Below are 14,911 nucleotides of genomic sequence, written 5' to 3'. Positions count from 1 at the left end.
CTAAAACTCATCTGTCACTTTTGGTTTCACTCTAAACAGAAGCAATTATGTAAATCTGCAGAATAATACCCATAAAGACTCTGTTGTGCTCTTGCTTGACTGGTTAGAGAAACAAAGTTTTCTTCATGCATGCAAGAAGTTTAATCACTTATTTCACTTTCAATGTAGCCAAAGAAGTCAGTGCTGAAAATGCAAATGTTGACAAGTCGGTATTCTGGTGGTAATTTCAAACCAAGTTTATCTGTATATCAGCAGTCATATAGTGTAGCCATTTAGCCATTAAAAAATAACATAGAACATTTACTATCCTAGCTCAAGTAGCTAAGAGAGTACCATACTTTTCTGCAAAATTCCCCAATTGCACAATTCTTGTTAAGTAGTGAGTAGTATAAGATAAGCGGTATTTCAAAAGAGCAGAATAAATCTTACGATTTTTGAACAATAACAATATTTCTTGTTAATTGGTTGCTAAGAGACAAGAATAAACTTCTGATAACCAAATACCACAAAGTAAACATCTGATTTTCCATCCATCCATCCATTTTACACCCTTATCCCATTGCGGTCGACAGGTGAGAGGCGGGGTACATCTGGTTTGTACTTTTTTTTTAAAAGACCTTATGTTTTATAAACAACAGTATTGTTATTAACTTAGTATTAAGAGATGAGCATTTTGTTTTTTCTGGTAACGAACTGCCACAAAGTATAAATTACATTTTTACTTTGGCGTTGAAAGTTTGTTTTACAATATAATTATAACAAAAATAACCTTTCCCCTTTCCTGCAAAATTCACCAATTGCACAATTCTTGTCAAGTAGTAAGTAGCATAAGATAAGCAGTATTTCAAAAGAGCAGAATAAATGTTGTTTTTTTTAACATAACAAGATTTGTTGTTAATTTGTTGCTAAGAGATGAGTAAACATCTCTGAAGTAAACATCTGATATTTAATGTAAATTTGATGTGTCTAAGCAGATAGGCTTAGACACATATTAGTCTTCAATAGAGCTAATGTATTATAGACAATAAAATTACTTGTTATTAATTTGGTGTTAAGAGACAAGCATTTTTTTTCTGGTAACGAACTGCCACATTTTACTTTGATCAGATTTTTACGTTGGTGTTGAATGTCTGTAATAACATAGTTATTGCCAATGACAAAAAAAAAACCCAACACATTTTCAATTTTCTGAAAAATTCAGCAGCCGCACAGTTCTTTTTTTAAGTAGGGTGAGATAAGTATTATTTCATAAGTGCAAAAGAAATCTTATGTTGTTTGAACAATAACAATATTTGTTGTTAATCTGTTGCTAAGAGATGAGTGTGTTTTTCTGGTAACAAAGTGCCACAAATTAAACATCTGATTTTTAAAAATCAGAAGGCAGTGCATTAATATTAGCACAAACATTAGCAGTGCACTGGTGAGTAAACTCTGCAAAATTTCTCTAAAGTTTTCTGTTTAAGTGTGATACATTTATTTTTACTGCATAATGTTCTGAGACAGTTTTATGAAAATTTGTTTTTGTCATGTCACTAGAATGCCATGTTTATCATCTTGTATTTGATGAGTCTTTAACAATCAAATTGACTTGCTGTTTTAGCAGCCAAAGGAAAACTACGGCTGCTAAAATGAGAAATGAGTCATGACTTTTTTTTTGTTTCACAGTACATCTCTACAAGAACAGAAAACATACAATCGAAGAGCTGATTTGCTCTGAAATGAGTTTCTTCTTTCTTTAAATGCTGCGTTGATGGCAGTCAGAACAATGTCATATTACACATGAGAAAAAAAAAATAACTGCAAATGGAGACACATGTGCTCTTTTAACTATGTATGTCGGCTTATTTTGATTTGAATGCACCGGAGGGTCTTACACTTTTTTGGGGGGATGGGAGAATTTTCATTTAGAGCCAGTGGAAAAGACTCCTCTGACATTATTCACTGGCAGATAGTTTCCTGGCTTCCAGATAGTATCATTTTAACCTCACAAGTTTTTATTATGTGGCATGAAAGTAAAAAAAAAAAGATAAGAATTGAGATAATGAGTTTTTAGGTTACCTCTTAAGACACAATGATTCTCCAAGAATGGAAAATCCTCCCCCAGCCAGAAATTCTGATAGCCTGTCTGACACAGCTGACCTCATCACCACCATAATGTGACGAACGTTAGATCAACTCCCAGATTTTGGAGGTGTATGGTTTGCATTTGTGGACTACGTCTGCAGTGCTCTGTGCCAGACGACCATGTTATACCTGCTTCTTGATTCAGTTGGGAACTCTCCCTTCGCTGATTCTGTGGGAAAAAATGCTGAATGATGAAAGTATGGTGATGAGAGAGGGTAATTCACTTGCTTCTGCATCTACATCATTATGATCCAATCCCAGTGGAGTTGAGAATGAGGCAATTGGAGAAAAAAAAATAAGAGTTGAGCTCAGTAGTTCATATCCACTCTTCATGGGCATGAATGTCAGATAAATCAGCTGGGCAGAAATTTGAAGTTATGGTGGATTTTCAAAAGACCAAAGTTATACATGTAGGCAGATCTCAATAGATTTTACTCTTTCTGAAACGTTGTGAATCTTACTTAGTGTCCCTGCCCCACAAATGTACGAACAAACAAACATTATCGCCACTGCAACATCAGCCCAGGGATAATTGTGTTGTGGTTATTCAAACCATCAGTGACTCCACATCCAAAAGAACATAAAATCCTTTATTTTCCACAGGAACCAAATTCATTAATAAGAAAATAATTGTTCCATTTTTACGACTTGGTAAGGAATTCAAGCAGAGCAATCGTGGCTGCTTTGAAAATATTTGAAGGAGGTATTTTTGTTTTACACATTGATTCAGATTGTAATATTCCATCATCATCCACTTTAATTAAGATGAATGAATATTGATGGAGTTTATGGATCCAATCATGCTTTAATGCTATTTTTTTAGCAGTTAAATATGAAGCCTGGTTTGTGTTTAGGTTTTTCTTCATTTGTGCTTTCATTCTTATTTAATTTTGTAATTTGCAGACAAAATTAGATATACCATAGAGAGGGAGGCACTAAACCAAAAGGTTAAGAATCCTTTGTGTTTGAAATTGCTGTTTTCGTACAGTTTTTATCATCCTTCAGCATTCTCATTCCTTTAAATAATTCATTATTGGCAGAATTGACCAAACCAATGAGTAATGACTGCAAGGTCTTCAAGTACCCACGGTTGCCAACAAACAGAATTAATCCAAACCTTTGCCCTCGAGACCTCCTCTCACATAAATGCAACGTACACTGAAGAGCCCTTTGCCTGCACTGCCGCTCGCAGACTGGCAGAGCTGCGCAAGGTCGGGTCAGCCAAGGCTGGCCTCCCCTCATCCTGTGGGACATCCTGCGCTCCTGAAAATGTAAATGTAGGTCCCATGTAGCGAATATGATCCAGTGTAATTTGTTGAATCACGGCAAGCAGCCAAAGGAAGTGTCTTCTTTTTATTTCTTTAATTATGGTGTCAGATGAAAACAATCTGGATCATGGAAGGTTTGATGGGGCTCTGTTAATATGATCGAGGTTGAATCTTTTCACAAGAAATAGAAATGGAAGTAACTACCTCAAAAATTTATTTTCTTTGTGATTGTGTGTCCTGTTTGATTTAAATACTTCAAGTGCATTGTTCTACCGTTCGGTGCGAAAGTCCTCAGTTACCATTCATTTCCTCTTTTGTTTCCACGCAGTTTGGATTTTTTTAGGTGATCTTTTAAAAAGGTTTTGACAAACAATTCTTAAGGCTTTATTAAGGAATCTTAAGATTCTGTTGAGAATCCAATGAAGAAGTGAAATGTAAATAAATATTTTTGTTTTGTTTTGCTCTCCAAAGTCCATAATCAGCAATCAAATGCTTTTTTGAAATTTTGACAAGCATCAATGTTTTTTTTTTTAATAAGATTTATTTTTTCAAAGAATGCAATTGTCATCAGATTGAAGTTGGAGCTCAACTGCTAAGGCATTTATACTCACATCCATAAGACACTTCTTAATAATAGTCAAGATTACTTTAAACCAAAACATGCAACTGAATTTAATTTAAGGTTGATTTTGCTTTGCTTAAATAATAAAATATGTTTTATTATGTTACTGATTAAGTAACATAATCAGTAACATAATAATTCATCATAAATACTGATGAATGAAAATCAACTAGTTCAACTAGCCACCTCGTCTCTGAAAATTCAAAATGAAATTATGACCTCGTTTTTTGTGTAGGACAAAAGTTTTTATTTTTTTATTCATTTATTTTTTTTCTGAAAGCTTGTTGTCACATGTCAAAGTTCTTCTTATCCGATATTTGATTATGATTAATCAGAACTTCCAATATTTATTATTGACAGTGTTCAACCTAAAAACCTGACCTTGTAATCAGTGGAATGACATATTTCAGAAAAAAAAGTAGAAATGTAGAAACAATTCAGCATTGATATCAATTATTCAATTATTCAAACAAAACCCCAAAGGATTGTACGACGAATAAAAGCACCAAAAACAATATAACTTATATCAAAATATCGGTGTTTAAGGAAGCCTATTCAAGCTTCCAGGTGGTAGGCAGGAGCCGGGCTCCATACCAAAGCAGGAGCTTCCAACAGAGACGCATTTATGGATTTAAATTCCCTAGATGTGGTTGTTTGACATGCCGGTGGTCTGCGTTTTACCCTGACTGACATGGTTCAGTGTGATATTCCTCACACAGCTCATCCCACACATCAGTGCTCATCCCTCTCTGCTGATGCCAGTCTCCCCATACAAATCAGAAGATGGATGTTGTGCCAGTGAGAGGCGGACACAGCTGGGAAAAAAAGGAAGAGAAATGCTGTTCCTGGGAGCACGTTTTGTTGATTTGAGACAGAAATATACTGAGAACTGATGGGAAGCCTGAATGGCCCCTGTGTTAAATCACTTCGTGGTGTCCTTGGATACCTGGGGACAAATTGGAAACCAGTAATCTTCTAATGTAGATTTAAAATTCAGATATCTGGCAGAGATGCTCAAGTTTTTTTTTTTACTTGAAAACTAAGTTAATATAATTTAAAGAAGGGTTTTTTTGCCCTTCTTCTGCCTCATCTCTGCACCTCTACATTTTTTGCTCTTCATGAAGATTATGCTGTATAAAGGATTTTGCTTTATTGGGGATGATAAAGTTTAGGATTAATACTGGCTGACAGTATGGTAGCTTATCTTCCTCTTGCCTCCCAGGAACCATATTTCTCAGTTTTTTGCGGTCACAAAAAGCCAAAGCTGGGCGAGACTGTCAGCAGATGTCTATATTTGAAACACTGAGTAAGCATTCATCTTCATTTTACCCTCGGTTAAAATGAGTAAGACTATGAACAGCAATATTATAAGGACATATTAATCGACTTGAACTGTCTACAAATATATTTAGTCCATTTCAGGAAAACATGACCTTATTAAAATAGAATAATAATAACTACAAACATGACTAAGACTAGAAAAAATTGAGGTCCTTCAGGTTTAGAGTTTTAAATATCAAGATATGAAAATTTTTTTTTTCATATTTGCCGAATTCTTAAATGATTTAAATCTAATTTCAAGAGTATGATGACACTAAAGCACAAAACTGCAAAATAACTTTTGGAAAGTACAACAATATCAACAAACAAAAGCACATTGCCTTGTCCTGTATATGTATGTCTTATTCCTTAATGGTCCATAGCGGAGTGGAGTTTTTATTTCTGTCTCCTCACAGAGTCTGTTTCAACAGGACAACCTGGGTTGCCTATAAATAACAAGTTAAAAATAACTTGTTTGTTCAAGATAGCCCATGTGTTCAGGAGACAGCTCTAGTCATATTGGGAGCATTTTGAAATGCCACATTGTTTTGATATGTATCCAGAAAATGAAAAAAAAAAAAAAAAAAAAAAAAAAACCTGCAAGACAGCCATGATAGGTCCAGCTGCAATTGCAGTATTTTCCTTTTTCAAGCAGATTACTGGCCTTTTAAAGCAGATTCTGTCTGATTCTGGCAGGTTGAGGAAGGGAAACAGAAACAAATCAGGATGCTCTGAAAGCTTCATTTATCACCTCCTAACAGAGATTCATCTTAATACTGCCGTTTAGCTGCACCACGTTCTGCTTGGATTCATGAAGTGATGTGCTCATCCACATCAGTCATGTCATGCAGCATCATCTGCTGCTATTTTCAGATAGAAATCCAAATGTCTGCACACCATCGAATGGTTTTGGCTTGTGCGCACAGTCACATTTATATCAGAAGACATTAGTTGTCATGGTAATGATGTGTGTGACACGTCATTTCCAGACTGACAAAGCCAGACGTGAAAACCATAGAAACTCAAGGTGAGGCTGATATCCGTGGTTAAAAAGTCCAAGGGTTTGAACAAAGATTATTTGAAAGATGTCAAACATAACACCGAGAGATGTCCTTTAGATGTACAGAAACATACAAAACAGAAGTACACAGCAGATTTTGTTTTAGCAACTATCAGTAGAAAGTCATGTTCTACTCTAAGAACATGTCAGAGTACTTGAAATAAACAATGATGTTTGAATCCACTGAGTCTATGAGTATCATCACCAAGTGATCAAATAACTAAATAGAGAACAAGTTAAACTCTGCTGCCAAGTTAAGCACTCCAAATATTCAACATGTTGGGGAGAGTGACTCTTCATCAGTGCAAACAGAGCTCCTCTATAGTGTAGTGTGAACTAATTGATGATAGTTAGTTATTGAATTGTTTGAATTATATTTAGCCACATTTTGTAGCAGTAATACCGTTAGTGACATCTATGTGGTATATATATTTCGTATGTCCTGTACATTCCAGTTATAAAACAAAATTGTGTTAGATGGAAAACTAATTAAAATAACCTCATTGACTAAGTGTGGACACCCTTTAACTAATACTTTGCTGACTCATCATTTGGTTGCATTTTCCAATGAAAGGAGTTTATCAGTATTGCACTTTTTGATTGTATTATTTTACTTTTCTTTTTCAGGTGACTCCACAGATTTTCTCTCACATTAGTTCTGGACGTCAGGTAGGCCATTTCAAAACTTTAGGTCTCCTCTCTGGGAGTTATTCGTATATGGACACAAACAACAATGGTTTTTTTCTTCAACCAACGTCAGTTACCTTTGAGAAGTAATAAACCCAGAGGGTGACGCTACTGCCACACTATTTTATTTGGGTTGATATGTTATTTTGGTGAGATATACCACATGAAACTCACAATTTGGAATGGTGGCTATAAAGAAAACTTTGGCACCTCTGGAGCATAACCCATTCTCCCACAAGAACTTGAGATTTTAGCAGGGCCTGAATGTTTTCTTTGAAATAAAATCCTCCTTTCTTGTAGCTAAACTCCATTTGCTGAGACATAGGGAGTATAAAAGAGGTTGTTGTCAACTGTCGAACACACCTAGTTGGAAAGGCAATTCAACTCCATCAGTGTTCCTGCCTGCCTCCTGGGTGCCTGCCTTTCATGACTGATACATTGTGCAATTAAATCCTACGGATCCTATTCTACTCCTCTTTGCAAACTATGGCTTCAGATAAAACATCCACATATGGAAACATTAATAAAACCTTATTGCAACACATTAGCCTTATTTCTTGGTCATTAAATTTTTCAAACTGACAAGTTTTACATGAACATAATTAGTCAATAAAGTAGAAGCTTGAGTTTAGCATATAGACTCTGACCTTATCACTCCATAACCATGCTATTTAACATGCTAGTGATTAACACATTTTTATTCCCTGTTAGTTCCATGTTTTCTGCATGTCAGGAAGTGAGGTCTCTGACCTCACAGTTCAAAAGGGTTGATGGGGTGGGAAAAGGTCTGAAAAGTAACAAGCAGAGGCAGACAGCAGCAGGAAAGCAGAAACAGTGCATGAAAGATAGAGTCCCCAAATGTTAGACTGTGCTAGAGTTATTCTGCACTGTGTGAAAGTTTTTGTGTGAAGCAGCAGCACAGTCGAAGTTGTCTGACTGATCAAGCGCTTAGTCTTCACCTCCTTATTGGCTGGTGTGTTCTCAAAATACAAAATGCTGACACTGCATCAAAAGGTGCTTCAGCAAAGTATGGGGTGAGCGTTATCCACATTTATGCAATCAGGTTAATGCAGCTTTTTGAATTTTTCTGGAATAACTTTGTTAGGTTGTTTCACTTGAAATAGGCTAGACGTTTTGAAATTATGTATCAGGGTGTCATATTTCTTGGATCGCGAAAGCCTTATATTTTATCAGAAGTTTGTACACTTTCTAAAGTGTACATTATATTTTTCGAAGGCCCACCGATGTGACTGATTTTTTTTTACCTTTCCAAAAACTTAGTTTTAGCCTAACTTAGTTGGAAACCACATCATGTATGGTTAGAAAACCAAAGTTGTAATACAGTCTAAGGTAGCCAGATGTAGGAAGGGAGAGAAAAAAAAAAGTAGCTGTGAAAGCAGCACTGTTGTTCTATATTTTAGCACATACATCATAAAGTTATTTTGGGTAATGTACACAGTAAGCTTTAATACAAACTAACCTAGAAACAAATATAACAAATATAATATTATATTGGCATCCATTTTAATATAGCTTTGAGTAAATGTTAGCCTGGTCAACAAAATAAACAGGGTCTATGCAGATGTGAGACAATAAAATCAAGGCTACGTTCATTTTTTAAATAAAATATTATCTTTATGTCATAATTAATTGGTGATTTTGGTGATCTTTTATAGAAAACAGAGTGCAATCTTCCAATATCATTTTGTTGCTGAGGCAAACATAAAGGGCTGCACAGTGGCACAGTTGATGGTGTTGGGGATCTAGTGTCTTTTGCATGTTCTTCTCATGCATGCATGTGCTCTGTCTGGGAATGGATTCTTCACACTGCACACAATCATCACTGTTACATCTATTAGTTTCTTGAAATTGTCCTCCAGGTCAGAGTGTGTGTCAGCATAATTGTTTTCCTGTGTCGTCTGGCGACCGGTCCAATGTGCAGCCTAACTCCCACCCAATAGTGTAGCCTCACTTACAAATATAAACCGGTATAGACAATAGATGGATGGGTGAAGGCTAAAATAGCTATACAACTGTTTGAGTGGAGAAAAATATTTTGTAGATTTGACCACATTTTTTTTGCAAACCCTTTGTTATTAGAAACCATTTTCTGAAAAGAAAAAGAGAAAATTAAAACTTATTCTTTCAAGACCCTGCAATTCTGATTGCTGCTTCTTTTGTCTGACATGAAAATTTAGGAGTGATTACTGCAGTGGTGTAATGATGCACTATTATGTTCCTTAATGTCACATTTTAATGTTATACACATTTTCTTATGTTGAAATAACAAAATATGTTCAGAACTTAACTTGGGGGAACAGACTTGTGAATTATAACCGTGATAAAACTAGTTTTATTCCTATTATAATCACTGAATAAGTTATGTGAATAAGTTGTGACAAATACTCAGAGCTTCTATGAATGTAACATAACACTTTAAAAAAACAAAGTTTTGGAAATGAGCTTTGAATCAAATACACAGATTAACAGTGATATACTACTTGTTTGTCAAACAGAAGCTATACTTTCATCCATTTTATTGAGATCTTTGCATTAACATTTATTGCTCAAATCTTCCTTTTGCCTTTGTCATACATAAATAACTCTCTCCTAACTGCAGATTAAAGAGAATTTATTCACAAGGTGATTAGTTGTTGCTTTAGTGAACAAGGAACCTTCAACAGCTGCGCTGGCACAAACTCTTCAAGACACAGAATACAAACTCAGACATCTCTCCATGTAAACAGAAATGGCGGGCTCTTTGGTTACAATTCAAGATTGAGTTTCCACTTTACGTCCACTGAACCCAGAATAATTGGTTAAGTTAAGTTATAGGTAGATTAATAAGCATTGATTTAAACACACCGGCATAATTTTAGCTCATGAACAGCATCAAACAAATGATTTGTTTGGTGTTTAGTCCTTTCCTCGTGCGAGATATCTGCCTCAGTTCTTCTGTAACTAAAACCATCTACATTGCAGATGAAATAAAGGTCTTTTCAATGTTCATTTTTGTGCATTTATCACAAATTAAACCTCCCCTGTGAATTAGGGTTTTAAACAAGTAAAGCAACAACATTAACATCCACCCAGCAGCAACAAGCTCCACTGGTGGGAGCAGAAATGTTTTCATCTGCATGTAATTGCTGTTAATGTCTGCTTTGTGGTGCTGCTACGATTCGTCAGGCTTGTGCGCTGCTGTGGCTCCGCAACATTTCCCCTTGACACTGTTTTGGAAGTGAACACTGTCAGTGTCGCCTGGAGGGGAGGTCTGATGTTCCAACGGCTCCAAATGCTCAGTAAGCTGTCCAGACCCAGCAATAATTTGTGTCGGACAGTTTGGTTTGCAAAACAAAGAAGGTTTGAGTATATAAAGAGGTTTTTCTTGGGGAGGACATTTCATTGCAATTCATTGCATTCAATATTTGCAGAATTAATAAAAATCTCCTTCCTGCCATTAACCAAAGAAAAAGCAAATTTTGCTTTAAAATTAAAATAAATTAAAAAAAATCTAAACAATGTCACCGGATTTGACAGAAATCAACTATATTTTGTCTATTGCCTTCTAAAAAATTAAGAACTATGAATTTTAAATTTTACTAAAATTGATTAAAGTGGTTTGCAACACTGATCACCCAGCTCTGTCTTTAAGAGACACCTTCCTTGAACTTTAATTTAATAAAATATCTGAAATGCTTCCTCAGCATCCTATGCAGTTTTGCGGAGGCTTGCTAATGATTTATTAGTTTATTTTAGGTATGTTGAAACTGTCTTGCACAATAGCTGCAGGACAGTGGCTTTAAAGCACTAGAAGTGAAGCCTTAGCACTCTGTTCTTTAAGACAGAGCTGCAGACTGCAGTTTTTTTTCCTGACATCCTTGAATTTAAGACGGTGGTCAAATTTAACTACTTCTTCTAGGAAGTTCAAATAATCTCTTGGCTGGGTGATATATGAGGCTGCTTTTAAGACACAGCAGAACCCACCATGTCATGCCGTGCTCTGCAGATAGCATAAAATATGAATGAAATCACATGATAATTTTACCTAATTATAATGTGCCAATGTATACTGGCTATCAATATTACTTTATTTTTAAGTGTCAAAGTATATATTATTGTAAAAGTAGAGCAGTATAATTACTGTTTCCCTGAAACATAATTGCTATTATCAGCAATTAGCCAGCATTCACATGGATGGTGGTGGACGCCCAGTATGGTGTGTATGTTAATGGCTAAGCTGCCTGAAAATGAATCCATTCTTTTATTTTCTAATTTTGTTCACATATAAGAACCCCTATAGCTCTAGATAAGTTGAAAAGGTTTAAACTCAAAGCAGACTGTGTTTCTAAATCCTATTTATGTCAAAGAAAATTACAAATCATTTGTATTCTGTCTGAACCACCAGCCAAACAGATTCAGTCTGATATGAAGATCCCAGAAACCCTCATAATTTTTTTGGGAGCACATCGGGTTTTTACTCTATTTTTTGCAGATTTGACATTTTCTGGTCAAGTTGGAGGAGGACTAAATGCTGACTGACAGTCTGTGATTTTCAGAGATTAAAAGTGGAGACAGAAATAAAAAGGGAAGTCATGCATCACTTTGAAACGCCAAAGGCATTTCTTTCCCGGTGTCAGTGAAACCTACTGCACCAGTCGGAGCTCTGCAGCAAGTTAAGCCTTTCAGGGAGAAGCAGATAATGAAGTCGACCCACCGGGAGCCCCAAAGAAAAGCAGGGAAATGTGTCACTTAATGTGTCTAAAAATGTTCAGGATTTTTGGTGTCCAAAAGAACATGTGTATGCATGTTAACAAGACTGAAGCTTTGTGGCAGGAGTTTTTCAGGCTTTAATAAAATATTTATGGAGGTTTGTCGGGGTCACCTTGAGATTGCTGCTTTTTGTCTTCCTGCTTCCTTACGAGACCATATTAACATCCTCTTTTTCATCAGACAGGTTCATGAACTGCTGCAATTCTCCCCCGGAATCCTTAAATAACCAAGACAATGCAGGGATTTAACATTAAAGACACAGAAAAAGAGCAAGAGAAAAGTAGTTTTGGTCTCTGCAGTCTGAGAGCTTACTTTATGTTAAATATTAGGATTATTGAGGGTCAAATGCTGCACACCAGAGATGTTTTTCTTTTCTTCTTTTCAACACACAAAGCAGTTGTAGATCTTAAGATAATCTACAGACTTGGAAAAGCTTTTCCAGCTAAATAAGATAAAGAAGCAATGTTTCTTACAGCATTTTTCTTCACAGCTCACACTACCCAACGGCTTTGACCATTAGTTGTTGGATATGGGAAATCCGTCCGTTCATTGCCTTCCACTTACATGCTTTGTGTACGTAAGAGATCCATGAGGGAAACCTAGAAGTCTTTCCATCTACCAGCAGCTTATTCTAGGGAATCCCAAGGCAATACTGCTAGGTACCATAGATTTAAAAGTTCTGGAAGCACATATCAATGCATAGGCTGGGTTGATATCCTGAGCTATCTCTACAATACAGGGATTTAACATTAAAGAAACAGAGAAAGACCAAGAAGTTTAGGATGCTGGAGGCCAAACTGATCACTTTTCTTCACTCCAGTTATTCATTAACTAAAGTTATTGTAACTAATCAACTTTTTTAAACTGTCTAAATAGATGTTTCATTCAGTCCAACAGTGTTTTGGCAGATAGATTCCTCAATTTGTTTAAAAAAGTATGGCTTTACATCTCATGCTAAAGCCTTTCATCACTCAACCCCGTGTTCATTCAGACATAAACCATCTCCCTCAGACACACAGCAACATGTAATGACAAAATGTAAAAAAACATGTTTACATAGCTGTCATTAAAACCTGGCAGTGGGCGGTTAAAATAATTCATAAATATGTCACAATATGTTTACATTCTCTTTTTACAACACATCTATAAAACAATAGATTATACTGTTGCAATTTATATCACATCTTGTTTTAAATTACACACAAAATAAAAATCCTGAATCACTCGAATGTTGAGAAAAATATCATGGACCTACTCAGAAATGTACTTTGGTGTGACGATTGCTTTTTAACACAAAGCAATAATACTATATGTCCCTGTTAGTGTGAATGAGAGCTGCTTCATTACAAATAAGTTGCAGCATAAGTCAATGTTGAGCTGATCCTGCCTGCTTTATGAGGAAGCCAGCACTAATTCATTACCAGGGCCAAACCCACTCTAACATAATAGTGAAATGGTGAGAGTGCTTATTAAAATTTTGAACTGATTTGATTAGCAATGGGAGACTCAGTTCATAACCTTTTTCATTCTCTCCCTTCATTCAAAAATTGATAATGAAGTGGGGAAGAAAAATACTTTCCACATGATTAAAAAACTTTAAGAATTCTGTAAAGAAAAATGAAAGTTAGTGAAACTTGTCTATAAAAAGCATTCAACCCCTTGAATTGTTTTACAAATTATTCAACAAAGTGTGCTTCTTCTAAACACAAAAAAGACAAAAACCCTTTAATGACAAAGTAAAAACTAATTTCTACAAAATAATGAAAGGATTGATAGACAAAAGCATAGATAGGAATTCACCTACTTTATAGTGATTAACCTAATTCAACAGAAGTCCAGCCAATTGGTGCTTGTAGTGTCACAATGTGAGAAATAGTGATCAGCTGTGAATGTGCCTCAAGTGATTGCAGTGTAAAGACCGCTGTCTTGGGTAGATCCCTTCATAATCAGTATTCCTGGCTACTATTCCAGCATGAAGACCAAAGAACAGTCTAAGAAAATCAAAGAAAATGTCTTTGAAAAGTGTAATTCAGAGGATGGACACACACAAAAAAAAAATCTCTAAAGTACTGAACATCCACTGGAGTTCAGATAAAATCATGATCAAGAAATGGAAGGGGTATGGGGTAAATCTGCTGAGATCAGTCTGTCCTCACAAACTGAGTAATGTGCAAGGAGAATAGTGGAGTCCACCAGGTTACCTGTGACAAGTTACAAGCTTCAGCAGCTGAGATGGAGACTCTGCTTACAACTGCTGTATTTCACCAGCCAAAACTTTACAGGACAATGTCAATGAGAAAACCACTGTTGAAGTAAACTCATAGGTGCTTGACTCGAGTTTGCCCAAAGGCGTGAGGAAGGCTCCATGGCCGAGTGTAAGAAAGTCTTTTTTTTATTTTTCTGCTGAGAACTATGGTTTCTGAGAACATTTATTCCACCAAGATAACAAGACATTAAACTGAAACATTCATCTCAATCTACACAAAAGTGGGTTGAAAAACAGAGACATTCTAGGTTGGCTGAGTCAAAACCCCAACATCGATCCGATAGAGAAATGTAGCAAGACAGTTTCAACATACCTAAAATAAACTAATAGATCAGATTCCCACAGAATCTGATCTATTAGTTTTGCAAGTATGAGTGGATTAAAACTGCTGCATTCAGATGTGTAAGCCTAACTAAATGTTGTTGATTCAGGTGATTGCAGAGACAATAAACCGAAGCATACAAAAGAAAAAGGTAAAACATTCAAAAGGAGTGAAAACTTTACTGTATATGTGAAGCTTGTTTCTTAAAGTACAACTTTATTTGTTGGGAGAGACAAATAAAATCAGCTCTTTTATTCCTGCATTTCATTTTTGTTTCGGTTGAATGGGAAATAGTGTGTATAACAAAAATACATACTCATATATATGCCTCTCTCCAAACAAAACAAAGTTTAAAGGCAGAGCAATGATGACTTTAGTTTCCTCAGATTAGGAGAGAGCACAGCTGTAAGCATTCTCCGCTCTGCCTTATCCAGACAGCAGAATGAACAAAGTCTTTACTGCAGATCGAGAC

General features: G+C 35.8%; 1 long non-coding RNA gene across 2 annotated transcripts; it reads left to right on the top strand.

The window, feature by feature from the left end:
- Positions 1-499: 499 nt before the first annotated feature.
- LOC129365422 (uncharacterized) lies at positions 500-12,107 on the top strand. Of its 2 annotated transcripts, none has more exons than XR_008606514.1 (3): positions 500-572; positions 7,022-7,063; positions 12,032-12,107. It is a non-coding gene; the product is annotated as an uncharacterized LOC129365422 (long non-coding RNA). The 2 variants fall into 2 exon arrangements; XR_008606513.1 differs by lacking the exon at positions 12,032-12,107 and adding an exon at positions 7,382-7,589.
- The last annotated feature ends 2,804 nt before the right edge of the window (positions 12,108-14,911 follow it).

Source organism: Poeciliopsis prolifica, unplaced genomic scaffold, assembly GCF_027474105.1.
Source record: "Poeciliopsis prolifica strain line A6 unplaced genomic scaffold, Auburn_PproV2 SCAFFOLD013, whole genome shotgun sequence".
NCBI lineage: Eukaryota > Metazoa > Chordata > Actinopteri > Cyprinodontiformes > Poeciliidae > Poeciliopsis > Poeciliopsis prolifica.
The sequence above is the reverse complement of the archived record's forward strand: the minus strand, read 5'-3'. Positions and strand labels throughout refer to the sequence as shown.